The sequence below is a fragment of the Odocoileus virginianus genome, chromosome 3, assembly GCF_023699985.2.
Source record: "Odocoileus virginianus isolate 20LAN1187 ecotype Illinois chromosome 3, Ovbor_1.2, whole genome shotgun sequence".
Classification (NCBI taxonomy): Eukaryota; Metazoa; Chordata; class Mammalia; order Artiodactyla; family Cervidae; genus Odocoileus; species Odocoileus virginianus.
The window spans coordinates 62,574,283-62,585,019 of NC_069676.1; positions in this window are offsets into that span (position 1 = coordinate 62,574,283).

Consider the following 10,737-nt stretch of genomic DNA (forward strand, 5'->3'; position numbering starts at 1 on the left):
ATGTGCAAGGTTTTGTGTGTGCTTGTGGGTTGTGCTTTAAGAGAAATTATGATTTATTTTGGGGAAAAAATAGAAGCTAATTTATTCATTATTCAAGAAATATTTTTGTTGTGCCAATTTCTGTGCCAGACATTAGTAATTCAGAATTGCCTGAGAACACAGTTCTAGTCCAGAAGGAGATCTCAGTCTAGTGGAGGAAGCTGACTAATAAAGAGAAAATGATAATGACCTGTGATGAGTGCAATGAAGGTAGCAGGTGCGGGGCATTTTGGAACACCAGGAAGGAGCTCCGACCCAGCCTGTGGATCTGTAGGGTGGGGAGGAGGGGAGTGGGCAGGGGAAGGATTCCTGGTTGGAGTGGGTGTGATTTTGACTACTGAGTAGTCTGGGGCAGCCAAACAAGGGAAGAGACTGAGCGAAGGCACTGGAGCAAGGATCACTGGGAAATGAGTGGAAATGCTGAGAAGTCTGTGCTTTTAGAGAAAAAAGCATGAGACTGTACGGTAGGAAAGGAAGCTAAGTGTAGAGGTCCCAGATCACCAGTGTCCCTGCGTTCCATGCTAAGAAATGTGGCCTTTTTCCTGTCAGAGGTGGGGGTTCCTTGAAAATTTTAAAGCAATGGAATGGTAGGGACTAACCTCCTCATAAGTAAGATCACTCTGGGACATTTTGGAGTTGTCTATTCATGTTATCTGAGGTAGAGCACATGTTGGGATGGCATTTGTGATCTCATTAGCTGATAATCATGGTCACCATGGTGCAACATCATAAAAGGCCTGTGAGGAATTCCTTGGTGATCCAGAGGTTAGGACTCTGAGTTTCCAATGCAGAGGACATGGGTTCGATTCTTGGTTGGGGAAATAGGATCCCACATGCTACGTAGTGTGACCCCCCCAAAAAAAATAATGCCTGTGAGTTATAGAAAACAAATTGATGGTCACCAAATGGAAAGTGAGATAGGAATAAACTGGGAATTTGGGATTAACAGACACATACTGCTACTGCTAAGTCACTTCAGTTGTGTCCGACTCTGTGCGACCCCATCCCTGGGATTCTCCAGGCACACACTACTATATATAAAATAAGCAACCTACTTAGGGACCTACTGTGTAGCTCAGAGAACAATATTCAATAATCTTGTAATAACCTGATAGAAAACCTGAAAAAATATATGCATAACTGAATCACTTTGTTGTGCACCTGAAACTAACACAACATTATAAAGCAATTATACTTGAAAGAAAGGAAGGAAGAAAAAGGCCTGTGAAACTCAGAAGGCACAAACCCTGTTGTTGCATGGACTTTCTGTATCAGGAGGACCTCCTTACAATGTTAGAACGTTCTTCACTTTCTGCCATGATTCCCTGTAGAACTGCTAATGACACAGCATCTCATTAAGTGAGGTTATTTACTAACCTTGGATGCAGATCTAAAAAAAACAGGGAACAGGAGTGATGTCCTCAGCATGCTTTATTCCTATCCAAGCACTTGATTGATATCTCCAGATACATTGGTGCCCAGGATACACATGAATATTTTTGCTTAGGTATTGCATACCTCCCTACCAATGCATAGGAAAAAGACCATACTTTAAAATTTATTCCAAATATTTTCTTTTTAAATCTCCAGTATGTCATATAGATGTAGTGGGGCTGAAAAATTAACTGAGGGGTTTAGAAATATTGCAGATTTGCTAGAAACTCCATTTGTGTTGGCTTCTTGTTTGTATACAAACATCTCTTTCAACACCAACAGAGAAGACATACGTATGCTGGCAATTCTGTTTGTTTTGCTTATCAGTAAGTGACACGCTTGCTGCAAGTAAATAAGTATGACAAAAGACCAACTTTTTCCTGCTTCTTTTTGCTTGTGGAGGTGTTTTGTCATGTTGCTAAGTTACCAGTGCTGAAGGATTCTACTTTGGGGAATGGAAGTTATTTTAAAATATCTAAGAAACATCCTTTCAGAGACTTTCTTTGCAAGTTAGTAAGGGTCTGCAGTGGGCTAAAGAATGAGAAAGAACCCCAAAAGTCTTGCAGATCAACTTCACTCAAACATGAAAAGCATTTTGATCAAGATACACAGGTTAAAACTGGAATATTTCACCAAGGAATTGTCAAGTTAGGAACCTGGAGCACTTAACCAATAAACTGCTTGCTGGACCTCTTGCTTCTTCACTGCTGGACTATTTCCTGCTGAGGTGTTTATGAGTACAGAGTTGTATTCTTTCATTTACCAAATAATTATTGAGCTGGACACTAGAGGTATGGCCGTAACAAGACAGATGTGGCTCTTTCCCTCATGGAGTATACTTTCTGTTCCTGCTAAGATGCTATTGTATTTATCAGGATTCTAGCTGTGTAAGTGACAGGAACCCACTTTATCCTGACATAAGTGAAAAGAGAATGGATTTGCTTAAGAAACTGCAAGTCCAGGGGTGCAAGGTGGATTAGGCATGGCTGGGTTCTGTGGCTCAAAAGTTGATAGGGAGGCTGTTTTTCTTACCTCTTCTTGTTTTCCCTGTGTTTGTGAGTTCATTCTGTCATAACACAGATAGGGATTCTCCCATATTGCTAAGGAAGATGGTTGCTAACAGTTCTAGGTGGGCACAGCCCCAATTCAGGACCCCCATACAGAAAGAGAACTTACCTTTTTTAATGCCTACCTATTATTAACCTTATAAAAGGGCTCTGATTGGCTCTGCTCAGACCATGTGCTCATTCCTGAACCAACCAAAAGGAGCCATGATTGGTCAAGCCTATTGCTTGTGATGGGAGATGATGAGTGGCAGGAGCAGCTGGGTCTATGCAAGATATGGTAGCTGGAGAGAGAAATGTGTCGAGTGACTAAAAACAATAGAACTTTATGACCTAGCTGAGCGAGTCAGCATAGAAAACTCCAGTGCTTTAAACCCAACCCTATTCTTGGTGACATAAAGGAGTACCTGCCAGACACAGCCCTCCTTATTTCCTCTTTCTTTTGTCACATGCAAATGAAAGTGACTTCCTAGAAATAAGTGCCTCCTGACTTATCAGGGGAAGAAAATTTCATCCAGCTTAGATACAGTGGCTCCATTATGTTTCCCTGATTCATAACAGGACAGATAAAAGCTAGTAAAGCTACCACAAGTTTGGCAAGGCACAAACACAAATGGTGTCACCTTCAAGTGACCTATACTCCCTAAACTGCAATTTTGTATCATGAGTCATAGTAGGTAATAGGGAGTACAAATAAGCAAGAAAACTGTCCCTTTTCCTCAGTGAGCTTACCATCAATTTAAAGAGAAAAGATACACATAAAAGTCCAACATAAACTCAAGAACATGATAAATGTATTTGCGAGCATTCGGTGATGATAAAACAATGGACTGAATTATTATCATCATCAATGGAGCAATAAAGAATAAGGGGCCAACTGAAACTGTTTCTAGGAGTTTTTATGGCCTTCTCTGGCTGGAATTGTGCCTATGGTCATTAGGAAGGCTTTCTGGAAAAGGTGGAATTTAAAGTGGGTCTTTTTTCCTCTACCCTTTTCTGGCTGCACCATGCATCTTGTGTGAACCTTAGCGGCTTGTATTAATCTCAGGGATTGAACCCAGGTCCCCAGCAGTGAAAGCAGAGGGACCTAACCACTATACCACCAGGGAGTTTCTTAAAGTGGGTCTTAAAAGATAAGCTAAAGATATTATGTGTAAAGGATAGAATTCTTCCCCTGTAACTGGTCGTGATTGCTTAGCTTCCTCGTGGCTCAGCAGCAAGGAACCTGCCTGCAATGCAAGAGAAAAGGCAGGAGACTCGAGTCTGATCCTTGGGTCAGGAAGATCCCCTGGAGAAGGAAATGGCAACCCACTCCAGCTTTCTTGCCTGGGAAATCCCGTGGACAGAGGAGTCTGGTGGGTCCGTGGGGTGCAAAGAGGTGGACACAACTTAGCAATTGAGCATGCACACGTTCTCAAATAAGCTTTGTGATAGTATGCTACTGCCTCTTGAATTTATTAAAGGTCTTGGGGAAGATGTGAAAGAGGCTGGTCTCTTCTGCATGAGAAAGGAACTTATGAATGTTGGAGACCAGAGAGGTATTTGGAACCCTTACCATAAATGTATGCTCTTCAAATATACAGATTATTAAAGGAAACTGCTATCTTTTGGGGGCTATTTCTGGTCTTTGAAATTGATATTAACAAGATAATGATTTCCTTCCAAACTTGTAGAATTGAGGTTGCCATAGCTACTTCCTACAAGAATAATGACTGATAGTTGACCACTTATGAAGCACCAGGCTGCCTCTCTTTTAACCCAAATTGTTCTGGGGGTAAATATCCCAATGGAGAAGCTGGGCTGAGATAGAAATCATCTAAAGAATAACAGCTATCTTTCAGACTTTCTATTTTTTTCTAAATTGCTACATCCTCCAAATCAGATTTTCATAATCTCTGAGTTTTACCACACCTTTCTGAAGTTGGGATCCAAGCTGTGCTGAGAGAGTCTGCTTTCTAGATCTGTTCCAGACTGATGCATGCAGCTGTCTGAGCCAGCACTAGAAGTGCGTGGTGACTGGAGTGCAGGAGAGCTGCCTATTGCCAGGCACTGCCCCAGCTCTTGGGTGATGCACAGCCCCCGTGGCTTGCTCTGCCAGTCTTGTGGGAGAACTCCTACTCTGTTCTGAATCAATGTTGAGCCTCTTGGAGAGCGGCTTCCTTCCTTGTGGGAGGTATCAGAAGAGAGTCTTGACATGAAGGCTACTTCCTTTGTTTCAGAGAGAGGACTTGCAAGTAAATCTGAAAGAAACACCAGAGACAGGTTCAGAGAGGAGACATCCTAGGCTTGATGCCAAGTAGATATGACTCCTGGCTCTGCCTCTAACGAGCTATGTCCTTGGGTAAATAAATGGCTTTCCCTCTGAGTCTTAGGGTCTAAAGGTGTAAGTGGGATTAATAAAACCCACTTATTAGCTCAAATAAGGTAAATAGAATGATAATAATAAAAATTGTTAATGTCCATTCTTGTTCACTTTTATCCTTCTGTGAATAGGGTTATTATTATTGTAACCATTTTATAGATGAAGAAACTGAGATTCAAAAGAGGTAAGCAATTTGCTTGACACCACACAGGTGGTAAAAGGCAGAGCCTGCTTTCCAGTCAGAGCAGTCTCACCCTAAAAGTAGCACTCCTAACCAGTACCCAATGCCCCACAGTATCTGGCTCAGGGTATAGAAATGAGACAGTAAGTGGTATTTGGGGTAGGAGCTGTGAAGAAGACTAGCTGTTCATGGAAACAAGTGAGATATTGGGTGTGCTTAGGTATTGGGGCAGGAGGTAGGCAAGGAGCCCCCTGCCCCTGCCCCTGCTTTCCTATTCCATGGAGACCCCTCATTGCTGTGACTGGTTCACACACAGTGCCCAGTATGAGGCAAGGGTTGCCTTTAAAGGAGCTTCATTTGGCTGAAATAGATTCAGGGTCTTTCTGCAGAGGAACCTGTCAAAGGAGAGTTGCTTTCTGAGGAATTAATTGGAATTCCCTTAGCATTCCACTGGCGTCAGCCTGAACATTGTTCATCCCCCCATAGATTATCATTAATCGGGTGAGCAGGGAGACAGAAGCAGCCTCTGATAGCTAATTTATTAACTTCTCCAGGATAAAGGCGTGGGACTGAGCTGAGCAGCTTGAATTTACTTTGAGGGATTTGGGGCAGAAAGCCCAGTGCTGGTACCATGACCCCGATCTGAATCGAGAGATTAACGACTTCTGGTCTCAACAAGGTTTAGGATGAGAGTTTTCTGAGACCCATAATTTTTATTACACTTTTGTTCTTTTTTCAGTTCTTGGTTCTCTCTTGCCTCCTCTCAGAAATCCTCCCCATAATAAAATCTCATGTGTGTTTCTTCACTTCCAATTGGGGTATTTTGGGAATACTGGTTTTCCAGTAGCAAGGAACCATGTTTTGCAGTAGTAGAAGTTAACTTTGACACTTTATACTCTTCTAGATTGCCTTTCATACCCACTGGACCACCCATCCTTGTTGTTTAACATGGCCTTCAGCTTTAGGCTGCAGGAAGTAGTTTTGATACCTAAAAGAATGGTTATGGGGCTGTGACGCTGGCTGGCTTAGGTTTAAATGCCAGTCTAGGCACTTTCTTTGAAAAGGAAATGGAAACCCACTCCAGTGTTCTTGCCTAGAGAATCCCAGGGACGGCGGATCCTGATGAGCTGCCGTCTGTGGGGTCACACAGAGTCGGACACGACTGAAGCAACTTAGCAGCTAGGCACTTTCTAGCTGGGTGGCCATAAGCTAGTTACTTAACTTCTCTGAGCACTGATGTCCTCATTGCTCAGTGGGGATAATCTTAACTGCTGCACAGGGCTGCAGCGTGGATTAGATGTGATCCTGTGTGTTGTGTCTACACCATGGTTGGTGCTGCATACCTGCTTATTTCGTCTCCATTTTTCCCCCTTAGGAATGAGAACGAGGGATTCTCATGCCCAGGCATGAGGGGACTTCCTGATTTCAGGCCAGTGTTAACATGGGACTTACAGAATGGGCACAAGCTAACACCTTCTAGCTGCCTGTCCTTTGAAGGCACAATGGAGGCTGGCTGGGAAGAGTCTTCTGGCTTCAGCTTTGGTTAGCGGGGTCCAAGTATTAAGATATCTTTTTCAGCTGCAGGAAAAACTCCTTGAAGCCAGTCTACCAGGCCTGCCTTGTAGAGATGCGGGCCACCACTGTCTCTTCCCTCAGTCTCCTCGTGCACTTGACTTCAGCCACGGACACCTCTGTAGTGTCCTTTCATGAGGTCAAAGTAGTTCATGGATGGATGCTCACTTGTAGCCACTTTTGTAGCCCTTTGTTCTGCCCCCACTTGCGCCTGCTCTCCACTGAAGATTATAGGCTTGAGTTTACAAGTGATGGTCTTTGAAGTCACACTGTTGGGCTTGACATGGGATTTAATTTTGCATATCTTAAGACACTATGTAAATAGAATCATACCCTATGAATTGTTTGACAGTTTGCTTTTGTTGTTTTTCACTATGCTCCTGAGGCTCATTTGGGTTGTACTTGTACTTTTAACTCCTTTTCCCTACTGCATAGTACTTCACAGAGTGCATATATCATAAAATATCAGTTCTGTAGTTAATAGGCTAGATAGGTCTGTCCATGGAATTCTCTAGGCAAGAATACTGGAGTGGGTTGCCATTCCCTTCTCCAGGGGATTTTCCTGACCCAGGGATTGAACCCCGGTCTCCCACATTGCAAGTGGATTCTCTACCATCTGCGCCACTAAGCTGATAGATGGTTAGGTTGTTTCCTGAATTTTATTGCTGTAACCATTGCTACTATGAACACATACTGAATGTTGGTGTACATTTTCAAGAACTTGAGAGCAGATTTGGAAATTGCTGGGTCATGGAGCATGCCCATCCTCAAGCTTGTCACCAAATAGTTCAACAGTTCAAGTTTAATGCCAAATAAATTCTTAGAGTAATTATAACAAAATTCACCTCCTCTGGAAGTGTGGAAGTATTCCACTGTTCTACATCCTTATGACCATTTGGTATTACTAGAATGTTCCCCCTGCCATCATGACGTGTGAATTAGTTTCTCAGGATTTCATCTGGTGGGTATTTCAGTGGTTTGCATTTCTCTAATTTCTAACGAGATTGAGCATCTTTTTGTGTATTTCCTAGCCAGTTGGATTTTCTTTTTGTAAAGTGCCTCTTTAAAGACTTTTGGCCATGTTTATGTGATTGTTATGTTTTCCTTATTTGTTTTGAGGATATCTTTATGTATTCTGTATGTTTGATTTTTGTTGTTGTTATGTTCATTGCAAATAGCTTCTCCACATTTGCAGCTTGTCTTTTCACTCTCTTGATGATGCCTGTTAATGAAGAGAGGCTGTTAATTTTAGCATGATCTACTTTATAAGAGATGAAGTTTAGGCTTACAGTCTTTAAGCATAAGGTCTTGTGTAAGGTCTTTTTGTATATAGCGGCTGAGACAGATTTAAATGTCTGTACAGAAACTGATCTCTATTAGACAGGACCATTACCATGCAACAGTGTCTGAAAGAGAGTCAGACATAGAGTAGAAGTTTATGAAAGTTTTGTTAGATTATTCAAGGGTAACTTATTCCCTGCCAAAATGATTGTTGAAATAAAATAAGGACTTTTTTATGGTACTAGAATTAGCCGTATCCCTTTCTAGCCACTCCCAAGTCTAACCCCTTTCTTTTCCCCCATGGTGGTGGGATTTTTGTTAAAGCTCTGTTTATATAGCTCATAAAGAAACAATTTCAACCAAATCCAGTTAGAATCACTTGTGTGTCTCTGTGTCTGTGTGTAATCCTGACTGATAACACCCCAGATAAAGAAAAATCAGGTTGTCTCTCTAAACGAGCGCAAGGAGATTTGGGCATCTGTTCCTTTTAAACTAAGCATATTTTCAGTGTCATAAAACATTTGATACTGAGTTGGTGAATGGAAATACAAAGGAATTAGTGCAGTGTTTCAGTGAATATCTCCTTAATCACAGAGAGTGGGACTTCTTAATTTAAATTTCTGATTAGGCGTGTTGGGCGAGGGCAGCACTACTCAGATCTCATTAGCCCAAGTGATAATGTGCACTAATTATCCCTCTTTCAAAGTCAGGGGTTCATTTATTACCTACATGAATGAACCTTTTTTCTCCTCTTCAGCAGCAGAGTAAAAAATGAGCTTGGGAAAATGATGGAGGTGCTGGGGAGGAGTAAGAAATGCCACAAGTGAAATGGTTTCAGGTTTCCAGTGCCAGGAGCCAGGCAATTTATGCTAAAGCCAAGCAAGTGAAACCTGACTGATAGGTTCTACCTGTGGCTGAAATAATAAGCAAGTTTTAAAAATGTTTTTCTTTTTTTCCCCTTCTCTCTAAAAATAGCATTCAGTGTTTGTTTTGCAGCAAGTATGTGTGTTTTCTTTTTCTTTTTTTTTTTTGGCCACACTATGACATATGGGATCTTAGTTCCCCAACCAGGGATTAAACCTGTGCCCTCTACAGTGAAAGTGCAGGGTCTTAACCACTGGACCACCAGGGAAATCCTGTGCAACTCTTGCCGTCTTCTTCCTAGTAAGTTAATTTCTTCTTGGCCAGTTGGCATAAAAACATGGTAGCCAAATGCTCAACTCTGTGATGCAGTTTAACAGTAGGGATTTTGGATCTGCTTGTCTTGGTTTACCCTGGCCTCTTTTATTCCTGCCCTCACTTTCTGGCCACTGCAGGCATCTGGGGTTAGAGCCCCAGGGTTGGATGAGCCCATGTTGGCAAGATTGTGTGTGGGATTGAGGAGTGAGTAAAGTAGGAATGGAGAATATTTTCTACCCCTTCTAAACTTGGAGTGGAGTGGCATGAGGGGTACCTCTGGGATTCACTTGAATTCTTCCAGTATCCTAGAGTTATGATCTCACAGAAACAATTTTAAAATTGATTTTCTAACACTTTGCACCCTTTCCACATAGATTTGGAATCTTAGAGATGTTTTTGTTTTATAACAAACTATAAACCAAAGCTCCTAAGAAAAGTTTTTGCCAGGATCATAGTCTCCAAAGTGTTCTTTTCATCATGTATAGTACATGATTGGAGTATATACTAGTCCAGTTTTTTCAAGGGTAGTTTGTCATATCTATTAATATTAAAATTAGTTATGGACACCTATAGTCTCACCCCAGAAATCTATACTACAGATTATTTGCATATTATTCAAAGGTATATGTCTGTATCATCTATATACACAGATATATACTATCTTGTCTATGTCATCTACATCACCATCTACATCTCAAGAGAGATCTTTATTGCAACCTTGTTAATAGAAAAAGAATGGAACCAGCTCTAATACCTATGAGTAGGAGAATGGTTAAATAAAGACACATCTCCACAGTGAAGTATGATACAGATACTAACAAGAATGATAAAGCTTTTGAACTGACATGGGAAGGTGTCAGACTGCTAAGTGAGAAAAGCTGATTCTAGGACTGTACATAGTGTGGTATTCCCTCTGTGGAAAGACTATGTATTTATTAGTGGGTGTCAGTGGTTCTTTGTGGTTATCTCCAAGGGAGAGAGAAAGTGGAAGCTGGGAGAGAGGCAGAAGAACTTATGTTTCATAAGTTATGCATTTCAGCATCATTTGAAATCTTGCAACAAGCTGACTTTATGTGGGTAATCAGCAAAAGCAATAACGATAAAATGCTTGCCATACAGTGCTGTTAAAGATGGGGGTCCGCTATCCTGAGGCCAAGAACTGCTAGACTGTTAGAATTGCAAAGCAATTGGAAATCATTGCCCTAAGCACACTGAATGGGCCTGGCTCAGTGACTGTTAAAAAATAGCGTTCCTCTTAGAACAAGATTGCCCCAACTACTAGATAGTATCCTTAAAGAGGTGTGTTTGTAGCAGATAGAAGGTATAATCTATACCAGGCACTGTTTAAGGCTAATGTGATCCTGTTACTGTGCTTGCCGTTTAGAGCCTGTGCCTGACTGCGTCTGTCTTTGCAGAGCTCATAACACAGCTCCAGGACTCCGCGGATTCACTGGGATAACTTTGCTTGCACACGCTGGGTGGAGGCACTAAGATATCCCCTTGCCACTTGCCATCTCTTTGTTCATCAAATCACTTTTATTCCTTGCTTCTTTCCCCTTTTTTCTTCTCTCTCCTCCTTTCAACAAACCTTTCCCTAGTCTGGCCCATGCACTGTTCTGGACACA